The 14228-nt window shown below is 38.5% G+C and overlaps 2 pseudogenes; both read left to right on the forward strand.

Annotated features, from left to right (window-relative positions):
* Nucleotides 1-3247: 3247 nt before the first annotated feature.
* Nucleotides 3248-5390, forward strand: LOC114758099 (cytochrome P450 CYP82D47-like; annotated as a pseudogene).
* A 1737-nt stretch (nucleotides 5391-7127) lies between these two features.
* On the forward strand, nucleotides 7128-13098 carry LOC114758116 (inactive protein kinase SELMODRAFT_444075-like; annotated as a pseudogene).
* The last annotated feature ends 1130 nt before the right edge of the window (nucleotides 13099-14228 follow it).

Genomic DNA, 14228 nt, shown 5'->3' on the forward strand with positions numbered 1-14228 from the left:
AGTAAGGACTACATGGTATCTCTTAAACATATACTCCTCAGTCCTAAATATAACACATCTATACATACTATAAAAAGAGTCTTATATTTAGGACATGAAGAATATTATTATTATACCTTTTTTTTTTTTTTACTTGAGACGTATTATTATACCTATGCATTCAATATAATTAATTTATTATCAACTAAGCAATTAAACTAAACGGAAAATCAGGATTGAAAATTTAATTTTGTATGCATTCAATCTCTCTATGCAGCTTTTCAACTTTGTCTTTTCTCAGTGTAGGAACAGATTTGACATTGATAATATTAGGTTCAACCAGCTCCCACATACAAGCCCTCTTTCTTTACCTATTTTCTTCCGTTTCTATTTCTCCTCTCCTTGTCTTTTTTCATCTTCTGCGCAGACTTGGTTGGTTTCTCATTTTCTCTCTCTTTCTCTCATCGTTCTCCTTCTCTTTCTAAATAATTTTTCATTTTTTCCTTCCAGTTTGTTCTTCGCTCGCACATGCCTCTCTCTCTCTCTCTCACTCGGTTTTCTGTAAGCTTTCGTCTTTTTCTTCTGGTAATGGAGTGATGTCACAGTTTGGGGGAGACAAATAAAATAACCCGCTAATCCAGGGGTTACCCTGATTCTGTTTGAGTCACACTGATCCAAGACGGCTTGTTTTGGACTAATTTTCTTTGATTTTGGAAAAAAAATCAGACAGGACAAACAGCGGTTTCCTGATTTCTAGTCTGAAATGGTGGTTTGTTGGTTTCTAGTTTGAACCGGCTAGTTTGATTTGATTTAAATACCATGGAAAAATGTCACTTATTATTTTTAATTTTATTATTTACTGTTTTTATTTGATGATTATTTTCTCTACGGGTAGAGAACCGCCACCGAAAGCAGGCGGCGCGTGGCCAGTGATAGGGCATCTCCACCTCTTAGGCGGGGCCAGAGCCACCGCACATAAGCTTAGGCAAGATGGCCGACAAATATGGACCAATCTTCACCATGAGGCTGGGGGTTCACCCAACTCTGATTGGGAGCAGTTGGGAGATTGCCAAGGAATGCTTCACCGCGAACGACAGAGTTTTTGCTAGCCGTCCCAAGTTCGTCTTGCTCCTCGTCTCTCATCCCCTCACCTGTATGGCTGACGGAGAAAAAAATAATACTCCTCCGGTCCTTAATATAAGATTAATTTAACTAATTTGATTAGATTAAGAAAGTTAGATAAGTTAGTTAATTATAAGAAATGTGACACATTTTTCGTAAAATACCATAATCATCTTTCTTAATACCTCTTCTTTCTCTTCTACTTGATTATGGTTGAGGGAGTATCCATAGGGGTAATTTAGAGAAAATTGATAAATATAAGAATAGATTTTATATTTAGGACCAAACCAACTCAACAATTGGGTCCTATATTAAGAACCGGAAGAGTAATATATGAACCAACTAGCTTTGGCTTTTATTATATGGACCTGTTTTTTAAGTTTGAATAAATATCTAATTAATGAGTGGAAGCTTTTCGTGACTCATTATTTGGCCTATTGTATATATTCTTTGAGAAAATCCCTAAAAAATAACCGTCAAATTTTAAAATTTCATATAAGTATTGGTTATTATATTCGTTACGAACATGACTACATTTGAAAAGTAAATGACAATATGTTTTTGTAATAATTTTTATTTAGAATGTTGACTCATTTTTTTGGAATTTTCTCATATTTTTTGCCAAGTTTCATTATTATTGTTATGAATAAATCACATTCTTGTTATTAGTTTATTGAAGAATCTAAGTCTAATTGTCTCCCTGCACAATAATTAATTGATATTTACAACATAAATTTTATATGTAATGCTGATGGTTGATTGAGAGGAGTGAATGATTTGGAAGTTGTATAAGAGAATTTGTTTGGAAAATAAGTAAATAGGACTTCTATACATGGACCATCATCTTTTTACCCTTTTCTTGGGCCTGAAGATCATCAATTTTTTACCTGAAATATATGGTTTTAGATTATGGTCGCGTCCTAATGTTTATCACCACCCAAAATATTGAATTGAATTCGTTGTAAGGATATTAGGGGTGCCAACAAACACATGAAAACGACGGAAGATGCGGGAGATGGCGTGCGGTGTGACACACTATTGCGGCTGACAAATTCCAATCGGACACTAATTAGGCTTTTTTTCTACAAGTAATAGTAAGTTCATTGTACAAACAACGACTCAAAGTTAATTTAAATATTAAATTCAGATTAGAGAAGTTAGGATAGGTTCTATAAATTAATTTTTTTTCCAAAAAAATAATATGCGTGTGAGATATAACATGTGAAAAAAATATATTATGATATACTACCTCCGTTATTAATACAAGACCTAATTTAATTTTTGATTTGTTTTTAAATATAAGATGTAATATATTACCTCTGTTTCTTAATATAAGTCTTAGTTTAACTTTCAATTTGATCTTAAATATAAGATCATAATTTATTTTATCTCTCATATTTATTTATTTTTTTAAAGTAGTCATCGTAATAATTACACATGTTAACTGTTCTATCAAATAGTAGTTTTAATTAATATACATTATCAACAAGGGTATTTGAGAAAAAAAAACACATTTATTATAAACAACCAACCTAACAAATTTTTATAAAATATTTAAATTAGTGATCTAGCTTTTTATTAACTTAAAACAAGATAATATTTATAAAATATTTCAAGCATAATTATCCTGAGCTCAATTATCCTTTTTATATAAGAAAACTAAAGATAAAAATACAAATAATTAATTAAGCATGTATCCTTGATATAATTATCCTTTTTCAAAATCAAGATCATTTTTATCTTAAGAGTATTTAGGCAGAAACAAAATCACAATTTTAAAAATATTTATACAATATACAAATAAATATATGAAAATTTAATATTATAGAGAAGTGTTTTTGAAAAACACTTTTTTTAGTAATCAAAAACTTCCTTGACTATGAATTAACAAAAGGAAAAAAAAGAACACTCACGGAACACCATACGTAAGACATGCCAGCCAGTAACGAAGTGGGCCCCATATTCTCCCTCGTGGCTCCGGTTCTGCACGCTTAAGACCTCCGGCTTTTACCCAAACCTGCGCCGAGTTGCGGGACGAAAATGGAATTCGACAACCAAATACGGCGGACCAACTCTCTCTTTTTATTTTCATTTTATCTTCAGTTTTATCAACAATCAGCATATCAGTAGCCGCCCTGTTCTCCATCTGCTTCATTCAACATTTACAACATACCCATACACAGCACCAGATCCCAGATTATACCCACGACCATGGACCTGACAATCTCCAAGCAATCAGTCACTCCCTTTACCTTCTTTGGATTGTTGCTCTTTCTCTACCTTCTTTTCTCCATATCAAGAAGCCATCGTAGAAACAACGGTACGGCTAGAAAACCACCACCGGAAGCCGGCGGTGCGTGGCCTGTGATTGGGCACCTCCACCTTTTAGGCGGGAAAGACCCACCGCACATCACCTTGGGCAACATGGTCGACAAATACGGACCAATCTTCACCGTAAGGCTTGGTGTTCACCCAACCTTGATTGTGAGCAGTTGGGAGATTGCCAAGGAACTTTTCACTGTAAACGATAGAGCCTTTGCTAGCCGTCCCAAATTCTTGGCTGCCGAAGTCATGGCCTATAACTTCAGCATGATCGGCTTCAGTCCCTACGGAGATTATTGGCGTCAGGTGCGCAAGATTGCCACGCTGGAGGTCCTCTCCAACCATCGCCTCGAGATGCTCAGACACGTGAGAGAGTCCGAGGTTAAGTCATCCATGAAGGAAACCTACGATCGTTGGGCAGAGTTCAAACAACAGCAGCGATCAGAATCTAGAAGCGGTGCCTCTGTCATGCGAGATGAAGAAATGGTTCGGAGACATAATCTTAAATGTTGTGTATAGAATGGTCGTCGGAAAACGATTTCTTGAGACCGAAGGGAATGAAAGGATTCGGAAAACATTGAGGGATTTCTTCGACCTGAGCGGAGCATTCGTGATATCAGATGCGTTGCCGTATATGAGGTGGCTGGATTTGGGCGGCCAAGAAAAGGCCATGAAGAAGACGGCAAACGAATTAGAACAATTTATTCAGTTTGGTTGGATGAACACACACGCAAAAGGGGCTCCGGTTCAGGGCAAGCCCAGCCTAAGCACGACGACTTCATGGATGTGCTTCTTTCCATTGCTGGTGAAGCTGAAACGATTGATGGCCGCGACTCTATCACTCTAATCAAGGCCACAAGCCTGGTCGGTCTCTCACATATGTCCTAATCCTCTTTCTTTTTATCGATGTTCAATGTTTATTTTTTGGGATTTTAAAGTCGTCATCCACACAAGTTTTTCAGATCCTAATTCATGCTTCTGTGCTTTTTATTTGTTTTGTCCGCATCATATACATTCATGATATTCTATTTTATTTTTTAAAAAAAGAGATATTATTGTCATAAGCGAAAATTCATTAATGAAATTTAGAATTATATATATCTACCTATCCTTATTAAGAATAAGATAAAGATATTATTTTCCGCCCAAAAAAAGATAAAGATATTAATTAATTAGATACATGCTGCGAGCTGGGTGCGTGCGCGTGTCCGTGTGTTTATCATACGCAGAAGCAAACATAGATGGCATCAGAATAATTTAATTTGTGTGGATGCCTGGTTTTCACCAAGGCCAGTTTTAAAAGGTGGCATGGGAAATTTGCAGGCAATAATTTTAGCGGCAACGGACACAACGACAGGGACGCTCAATTGGGCTCTGTCTTTACTGGTGAACAATCGCGAAGTCCTAAAGAGGGCCGTAGATGAAATCGACACACAAGTTGGGGGGAGAGAGGCTGGCATCAGAATCAGACTTGAAGAACCTGCCGTATCTGGAAGCCATCCTGAAGGAGACGCTGCGCTTGTACCCAGCCGCACCACTCAACTTGCCGCACGAATCTATGGAAGATTGCACAGTGGCAGGGTACCACATCCCCTCGGGCACCCATCTCTTGACAAACCTCTCAAAAATCCATCGGGACCCACGTGTGTATGAAGACCCATTGGAGTTTAGGCCGGACAGATTCCTAAACACTCACAAAGATTTGGACTTGAGAGGGCAGCATTTTGAACTGATTCCCTTTGGTGCAGGAAGAAGAATTTGCCCTGGTGTCTCATTTGCGCTCTTGATGATGCAACTCACACTCGCCAATCTGCTGCATGGCTTTGATATTGCAACTCCTGATAACCAACCAACAGATATGCGAGAACAGGTTGGGCTCACTAATATCAAAGCCTCGCCTCTTCGGGTCCTCCTCACGCCACGTCTCTCCCCTCATCTTTATGCATAATGGAGACAAAGAACGGGCTAGATCGTTTGGGCTTTTAACTTTATCATCTATCTGTTTTGCTTTTTAATGAGCGGAGGCTTTTTATAACTCGAGCATTTGATCATCAGCATATATCTTTATTAGTATTGCACTGTTCTTGGAAAGCATTTTGAGCAATATTATTAGGAAGGGGGCGAAATCCAAAAACAAGGAGACAGAACAAATGGGCGATGAGGGTAAGCTTAATTTTTCAGGCTTCAAATAGTGTGGCGCGCACACACAGGTGCACGGACAAGACTAAGGCGTCATTTTTTAATGCGCAATATAATGAGTCGATAACGATGACACATTTAACTCAAAATTCCACATTCTGTTTCTGAAATTGGGGTTTCCTTTTCCCTCTTTTACTCTTTGCAATTTGATTGGTGGCGCTCATCGATCCACTTACACCCTCAATCTCATCACTAAGCCCTCCTCTCTTCTAGCTATTATATTGTCTCCGTCAAGATTATGTAGGGTTTGTTATAATAATGATGTGAGGCAGTTCGAGAAGAACACATGGCAATTGACTGACGTAGTGCAGTTATAATTATGCTTATTATTTTATGGATAGACATGGAAGAAAGAAGAATGTAACTAGTTTTGCTCCATCCACGTAATGGGATGGCCCTTTCATGATCCGTCACAAAGGCGGTCCTTCGTTGGTAGTTGATCCCCATTCAATGTGGCATCACGACTCCCAACCACATTGTGTTGCAAAACTTCCCCAAACCAATGCCTCATAAATTACCCTGCACCGCCTGCTGCTTCTTCCCTCCTCTTTCCATCTGTAACTCTGACGCACATGCAACTGATCATCAATAATGGAAACTGCTCAAATAAGAAACCAAAAATTGCCCTCACACCGACCCACAGTTACCAGGGGCTTGCCCTTATTTTACTTTCAAGTTAATACCGTACGTACTTAGCAAATGTAATAAAAATATCAATGTTATTTTCTTCTTTAATTTTTGCTGAAACATGCATCCTTATCCACCATGATGGCCCCCAGACCCCAGCGCTGGGACGCGCTATTACTGAGCTCCATATGATAACAAAAATATACTAATAACACGATCAATTTTTGTGTTTTCTTCATTCAATTATTTAATTAAGGTCGTGCACGGTCCATTCATTCACTCTGCAAGTAATCAGCCGCACTATAATAATAGACGAAACAATTTGGACGGTGATTGATTGACCGACCCCAAAAAAAAAAAAATGAAATGAAAGGTGGGTAACAAGATGCTCTACAGTGTACATGGTCTTTATTATTGTCTTGCTGACAAAATTAATATACATGAAGGGCTGGCCAAACTAACAACCCACCACCCCCACCTGCTCGGACAACTACCCCCAATCCTTCAATTGCCTTTACATGCCCCCCAGGACCCCCCCGGGACCCAGAGCTTCTCCAACGACAACGTTTTCACGTCGGCCATTATACACTACTGGCTTCTCGCATTCATCACCTGTAATAATATCAATTGTTAATACTCCCATAACAATTAATATGATTTCAACATATTTAAATTCAATGTTAGCAGTAATTCTGGCACACATCGTATGACTATATTTTGGGATCTTGAAACGACGACACCAGCTGCTACGTCACGAACAATAGACCTCTAACAAGTGACTACTTAATTAACTCTGGTTAAGTCAACTAACTGCGGTCGACTAATTCCAATAGAGCCTTCAGGTCTCTATAGTTATGTAACGATCAAACGTCGTCTCAAGAAACGCAAGTCATACGTGAGGCGCCCAAACATTTCCACTTCCATCTTCTGCCACACTTTCCGGCTGGAGATTTCGCCGGTAATCTGGACCTGGAACGACGATGTTGAGGGAGGAAATTGTCGGTTCGAGGAGCGCGAGGCATAGAGCCACCGTGTCTGCGGCATCGAATAAAGTTCTGGTGGCCGTGAAGGCGGAGAGGGCGATCTCCAAGACAGCATTGACCTGGGCACTCACTCATGTCGTTCGCTCCAGTGACTGCATCACGCTGCTCCCTGTGTACTGTGGCGAGAAATCTGGTATGGTCAGAAATCCCTCGCTAAATTCCAAATATATTGCCGTTTTCCCAGCTCTTCAATTGAATTCATCCAGTATCAAATGATAGTGTCTGCCTCCTTGTTCTGCTTCAAATTTGAATGAACTAGGCTTTTTATAATTGCATGGTTACGGCGATGGCTTTGGATAATTACATTTGTATATTGGATGTTCATTACAGGCAGAAGATTCTGGCCTTTTCGAGATTGGCAGGAGATTGCACGAATGGACGCCGGGAAAATTGCCGGATCGGATTCATGAAATCTCCGAGTCTTGTGCGCAGATGGTGCTTCAGTTGCACAATCAGACTGAGGTAACTTGGCAATTTACCGAAACAAAAATTTTAAGTTCTTTATATGTGATGATAGGTTGTGGACTACCCGGTAAAGGTATCTACCATTACCAACCCCAATCTTTCAGATTGCTGCCCCTGCTAGACATTCACGTAAACGTGTCATCACACACAAGGAAACGTCTTAGTTGGGTTTAAGACGGTAATTAATTAACAACGGCCACGTGGCTTCTCCTTGTGCGGAAAAAAACGGCGGTTTTATATGCACAAGTCTGCAGAAAATTATTTTACGAAACTTATTAGAGCTCATATTCAGTGTAAAAATTAAATTAAAAGTTACGATTTTCTTTTTTGCCAACGAACAAAATACGATTATATCTAGTGGCCTATTAATAATCATAATGTCTATTTGCAGCGTCGTCTCTCCTCTCTCACACACACTCTCTCTCTGCCTAAAAATTTTATAAAATTATGATCATAATTAGGCTGAATACCTAAAAACGACCTATAATCATAAAAGTATGTTAATATACCATTATCAATCTATTTATTTATTTTTATTTTTGGAAGGAGATTGGGAGCAAATCCTGGTCTTTGTCCCTCAAATTGATCAGCGACGTGATAGAGACCGCTTCGGATCTCCTCCAGGTCCAGGCTGTATTAGCTTGTTAAGTCGGTCTTCGCATGTGCCCACGATATTGTTAAAAACGATGCGTGTATATATAGATCAATTATTGCACATGCATAAAATTATCGTAAATTTTAAAGTAAATGATAGTAGTATATGTTTCAAGGAAAATTCCATAACAACCATAATATCCGGTCCTTATATAGGACCCAATTCTGAGTTAGTTTGATCCTAATTATAAGACCCATTCTCATATTTATCAATTTCTCTAAATTACCCCTATAAATATCCCTTAACTATAATCAAGTAGAAGAGGGAGATGAGGTATTAAGAAACATTATTATGTTTTTAGGAAAAATGTGTTACTTTTCTTATAATTAACTAACTTACCTAACTTCCTTAACTAATCAAATTAGTTAATGGGTCTTATATTAAGGACCGGAGGAGTAGCAATTAGCGGATTTCTATGTACGTTTCCAATCAACATTACAAATTTCAATTTTAATTTATAATCGAATTCAAATGAGTTTTCAATCTGACGATTATTTATTTATAAAAATAATGGGAATAAGTAGTAACTATTGAGTTTTCATCTTTACCTTGAGTTTCGTAATCCCGATATTCTCTCTGACAATCATAATTGACGAGTGATTCATTTATTTGTTTAAGCAATATTTGCCATATGCTTTACGATGCCTTAAAGATCTGCTATAAGCTTCATTTATCATAACAAAATATGTAGTTTTGTTGTTTTGGATCAAGTGTCATCTTGTTGGGAAAGACTTTTCATGATCATTTCATTAAATAACTTCACCAAGAAAATTATTTTTCATGAATCCCCTCAATTTTTTTCAAAGATAAATATCATCAGTGATTGCCAAAAAAAAAAAGGTGAAATTTTGAAAAGGATTATAACGTACGGACGCAACAGAACAAGCGAAGATATTTAATAGTAATTAGTTATTCCTGCTGTGATGATCATAATCGATACTTAAATTGAAGTTAATAAAAAATTAATTATAAATGATTAAATTTAAATGTTTTGCTCTGTGTAATAAGCTCAGAATACACACACACACACGAGTCATTTCATTTGATATTTAGGTAGTGTATACTTCTATATATATATATATAAAATTAGTGTTTTGCTCAGTGTAAGAAGCTCAGAAATTAATATTACGTTAGGACGTTATTAACGTGAGTGTGAAATAGAAGAATAGTATACTCCTCCGGTCCTTATTATAAGACCCAATTAACTTTTTATTTGGTCCTAATTATAAGACCCAATCAGTGTCTTTATATTTATGCATTTTTTTCCAAGATATCCTTTTAATAATAATAGTTTTAGCCAATATATTTAATTAGCAAGGATTTTAGGAATGACAACACTTATATTATAAATAACCACTTAACTTACTTCCTTAATCTCCTCAATAAGTCAATTGGGTCTTATAATTAGGACCGGAGGAGTAATACAACAAAGGTAAGCACTTATCTCACGGGAATTAGTTTAATATTCATCACTTTTTGGAAGTTTTGAATTAGCTTATTCTCTCATTCTCTTTCCTCCCTCCAAGAAAATAGAACTACAGTTTTAAAATATTGCTGGTCGGGAAATAGTCATATATAATGTTTTAAAAATAGACCTCTTGAACATCGCGGGCGAGAAAATAATGATTAACTACGGTTTTGTTATGAGGATATATTCGCTTGTTGAATTTACTGTTTGTAATTTTTGGGTGAATACAGGTGAGGGTGAAGGTCAAGGTGGTGGGGGGTACGCCTAGTGGTGCGGTGGCAAACTGAAGCAAGATGTAGCGGGTCTAATTGGGTCATACTGGACAAGTAATAAACGTGAAAAAAGTATTTTTCTTTTTCTGAGCTATTCAATTTATTTAGCTGCTTGCAAGTTGGTTATGATCCCATCAGTCAATGCCATACAAATAGGACAAGACACCGTGAAATGGCTATTGCTGATCGACTCTTACCTTACAATCCAAAATGAGGATTTTGTAGTGAAGAGGATGTCTTAGAGAATACAATATTGCCCCGTTGAGAATGGCCTCATCAGATTCACACTAGGGTAGTGGAATTTAACAAAACCAAAGACATTTCGACCAGCAAAAGGGACTCCCAAAGACATACTTGAGGAACATTCTCTTTGATTTCTGAGTTGTTAGGACTGAATAATCGCATCTTATTACTTTTAAGCCCGAATGAAATATTAGTTAATTGTTTTTGCCGCTTCTGAAACAGGAAGTTGAAACAAGAGGTGAAGCACTGCATGGATGAACTCCAATGTAATATCGTGTTGATGAGTGGTTCACAGCCAAAGGTTTTGAGGCTTAATTTAGGGTCTCTGATGAATTCCAAAGCCCCACCTTTTCTGCAGCCTCTTCCCCAGAAAGAGATATTGAAAGGTTACGACGTCACCGATTGAAGCCCTCCACCCCCGTCAGTAGCCTGAAGAAGTAGCTACTTCTGATACAACATCCACCTTAGCAAATTCAGTGTCATCTTCTGACAAACTGACTTCTTTTTTCCTGATATATGAACAAAATCCTCTGTTCGAGGGTCAGGGTCCACAGAGAAAGAAACAGATACCAATCAGTGAACCAAAAAATTTCGACGACCAGGCACCATTAGCCTTTGAATCGGACAGGGAAAGGACTCTCCCTTTGACCAAATCCGCGGTATCATCTGTGGCTAGTGATGAGAAACGTGTGGTTTGGAGTCCTCAAATCACCTTGCCGATAAGAAGCTTCAAATAACAGAAAGCACTAGAATTAGTCTAAGATCTAAATCTAGTGCTTCTAAAACTTTACTTGAAAGATTTGTACATTGTGATCAGGAGATCTGGAGTGATGAAGTAGGACATAAACAAGCTCAAAGTGAAAATTATATCGCCAAATCTGGCATCAAGGATAACATTCCTGCATAGAACTTCCTCAGTACCTCCTCCCCTATGCTCACACTGTCAAAACAAAGCACCAGTTTTTGGAAAACCTCCTAGACGCTTTCATTACAGAGAAATAGAGGAAGCCACTGGTATGTTTTCAGATATCAATTTTTTGGCCGAAGGTGGATTTGGGATAGTTCACAAGGGAGTGCTACGAGATGGCCAGGCCGTTGCAGTGAAACAGTTAAAGTTTAGTGGCTCTCAAGCAGATCTTGATTTCTGTAGGGAGGTCAGAGTATTGAGCTGCGCACAACACAGAAATGTTGTGCTGTTGATAGGATTCTGCGTAGAAGGCGATTTGAGGATACTAGTCTATGAGTACATATGCAATGGATCCTTAGAACTCTATCTGCATGGTTTGTACCAGCTCCTTTCTTTTCAGTTAATCACCGAAATATCAGCTCACAAAATCCAAAATTTTGCAGTTCTACATGATTAAGTCCTCTTCGACAATTGAATGCTGAAATCTAAGTTGTTTATGTACTGTATATTGCAGGAGGAAAGAACAGAGGAGCTCTAGACTGGAGCTCGCGCCTAAAGATAGCAATAGGAGCTGCCCGAGGCCTACGCTATCTTCATGAGGATTGTAGAGTGGGCTGTATTGTGCACAGAGACTTTCGACCGAGGAATATCCTCTTAACCCATGATTTTGAGCCTGTGGTAATTTCGCGCGGCTCATCATTTCCGAAGCCTCTGTATTTTGCGATCTTGTAGTTTCGAAACAACACATCCCGAATCTCTTACCATCAATTATTTTCCTTTTTCAATGTTAGAGTTTTATCCCCAATCATTTTGTTGCAAGAGTCGGTTGAGAAAATTATCATAAACGCGCAAGTTTGCTTTCAGAAGTGATGGCGGAGCTCTTTTCATCATATAAATAGCGACTCCTTACAATTGGCTCAATGCTTTGCCAATACTTGCTAGCTGTATATTACTGAACGAATATCTAGAAATTATAGCAAGTAATAAATCTAATAATTTTCTGCGCATTTAGGTGGCGGATTTTGGCCTTGCAAGATGGCAGTCGGAATGGAATATGAATGCTGGTGATCGAGGGATTGGAACTTCAGGGTACTTTTTTGTTCTGTTTACGCAGTCATCAAGCTATCATTTTATATATTTGATTCTCATGTGGGGCTCTTTCAGGTATCTTGCGCCGGAGTATCTTGACGCTGGAAATCTTACATATAAAGTAGATGTGTATGCATTTGGAACTGTCCTGTTAGAGTTGATAAACAGGTCGAAGAATTAGTGAGTGGCACATAATAACGGACCCTCGTTTCTTTCCGAATTCTTTCACTCCTTGCTCATGTTAGAACCCAATCATATTTTAGAAAACCTCCAAGTTCTGAATCCATGCTTGGAGTTTGAGGGGTCACAGGAATTTAATCTTCAGTTACAAGCAATGGCCCGAGCTGCTTCCTTGTGTCTACGTTTAGATCCTGATGCCAGACCCCAATGTCGAAGGTGCGTCTGAGTATTTAAATTATTCGATGAAATTGGGTTCTAAGAACATAGAGTAGAAATTCTCAAGAGAAAAACAAAAAGAATCTGCTTGATTCAAAGAGACAAGTCATGGACTGACATTGCTTCCGTTTATTGTAGATCCTCAGAATGCTGGAAGGGGGCGATCCAGTTCGTCCTATTGGTTTAGACCTGAACTCAGTTGGTAACAGAAGTGGCCATTTAAGTGGACTGACGTCCCACAATCAACAAGAGGTACAAGAAGCCACTCTCGTAGGCTCCACATTGATCAAGACCCAGAAGCACGCACATAAGTTAATGGTAGAAAAAGGGAATTTTACTCATTTATTTTATTACCTCTGCGGAGGCGATTTGGGCTCTAGAAAAACACTGTTTGTATGGGTCTGCACATCTCTGTAGGTCCAAGCTCATCACAAGTTGCAAACAATACCAAATCCTTGTCACATTGTATAAACCACTATATTTTCCTATACGCGCTAAGTGTGTGTTTGGGCCAAAAAGAAAAGAAACACACACGCGCACACCCTAAATCTGGCTGCTGTTTGCACAGTGTAGTGTCAAAATTGTTATACAATACAACAAGGTGCATTTCACATGTGCATTTGTGGGGGAAAAGAAAGAAATAAGTTGAGTCTTCTTGGACGTGATATTTGATCTTCTTTTCCCGGATATATATAGTTCCATATAAAATGTATCAATGGCTGTGAACGATGCACTCGTATGTTACTACACACGTATCTGTTTGTGAACTTCAGTATGGATATTAAAATAATAACCGGATTTGACGTATAAGGAAAGAAATTTGGAGGCCGTGGTCACTGAGATTCAGGCCGTGGTCACTGGGATTCTTATCAAGTTGTATAAACATCGTTTTTTTTTAACCAGTAAATTAAATAAAGAAAGGGTCAATTCATTAACCCGTGAAATGAAAGCAAAAGAATTACACCTGAGGTTTGACATGCATACATATGATTGTATCAGATGCAGTCATACAAAGAAAAATGAAGCGCAAAGTTGTTGATTCCCATTTTCTGCAGGCTGATGGTGGGTGCATATATATATACTGTTAAAATTAAAATACATGCTTTTGGCTGGTGGCATTAAGTTTGTTTCACTTGGAGAAATGCTGGCATACCCGCAAGTGAAGAAATTACCTTTTGTTGTTGGGTCGGGTTGAAGAAGAGAAGCTGCCATCCGATGGGATGGAGTCGAAATCCGGGAGCTGCTGCCCTGTCCCCAGGTTCTGCCCCGTAACGCTCCAAACCTTCACCGACTTATCCAGGCTCCCACTGTACACCCCACCCACCGTTCGTCTCCTTTCCTCCCCGATGCTCCCTTGTCCTCCATCATCACAACACCGCCAAGCACTTCACCGGTCCGTCGTGCCCCGTCAGCACGGACAGGCACGTGTGAATATCCCCCT

The sequence above is a fragment of the Neltuma alba genome, unplaced genomic scaffold, assembly GCF_004799145.2.
Source record: "Neltuma alba isolate B1F8T4 unplaced genomic scaffold, ASM479914v2 tig00010670_pilon, whole genome shotgun sequence".
NCBI lineage: Eukaryota > Viridiplantae > Streptophyta > Magnoliopsida > Fabales > Fabaceae > Neltuma > Neltuma alba.